We start from the raw sequence: 669 nt of genomic DNA, 5'->3' as shown, positions 1-669 counted from the left end.
GTGATTGACAAACAAGAATTTTAATTTTGTGTTCTGCTGGTTGAGTTTTATCTATGGTTTGTGTCAAGTCCCTATTTACTACATGGGTGACTTCAATGAAGTTGTGCAAGTGGAAGAAAAGAAATGAGCTAGTATGTTTACAATATCAGCAGTAGTTTTTAAAACATGGATACAAGATATGGAGCTGGTGGTTCTAGAGCTGAATGATCGGAAATTTACGTGGTTCCGGGGTCAATTGTGCAGTCGCTTTGATCGGGTATTGATTAGCGTGGGATGGATTGAAGAGTTTTCTGAGACAATGTTGAAAGGCGAGCAAAGAGGTTTATCTGATCATTGTCCTTTGATTGTAGAGAATAGTAGTTTGCTAGGGAGTCCGAGGCTGTTCCGGAGTTTAAATTCTTAGATCACTCATGAGGATTCTCAAAATGGTAAAAGAGGACTGGTGGGGGCTAGGGAATTTCTCAGGTGTTACAGATTTTTTCAACAAATCAATTAAGAGCTATAAGAGTGGACTGAGTTTGATCTTTTAGTTGTTGACGGCATTGCTAGATATGACTGTGGAGAGATGTCTGTTTGTTTGATTAGTATTTATTTTTTGTTTATTTATTTTGTTTAGTTGCTCCACCTTATTATGTTGAGTTTTTTCCTTCAATATATATATATATATAT

Source organism: Arachis duranensis, chromosome 7 (genome assembly GCF_000817695.3).
Source record: "Arachis duranensis cultivar V14167 chromosome 7, aradu.V14167.gnm2.J7QH, whole genome shotgun sequence".
NCBI classification, from domain to species: Eukaryota; Viridiplantae; Streptophyta; class Magnoliopsida; order Fabales; family Fabaceae; genus Arachis; species Arachis duranensis.
This window is presented reverse-complemented; position numbering follows the sequence as displayed.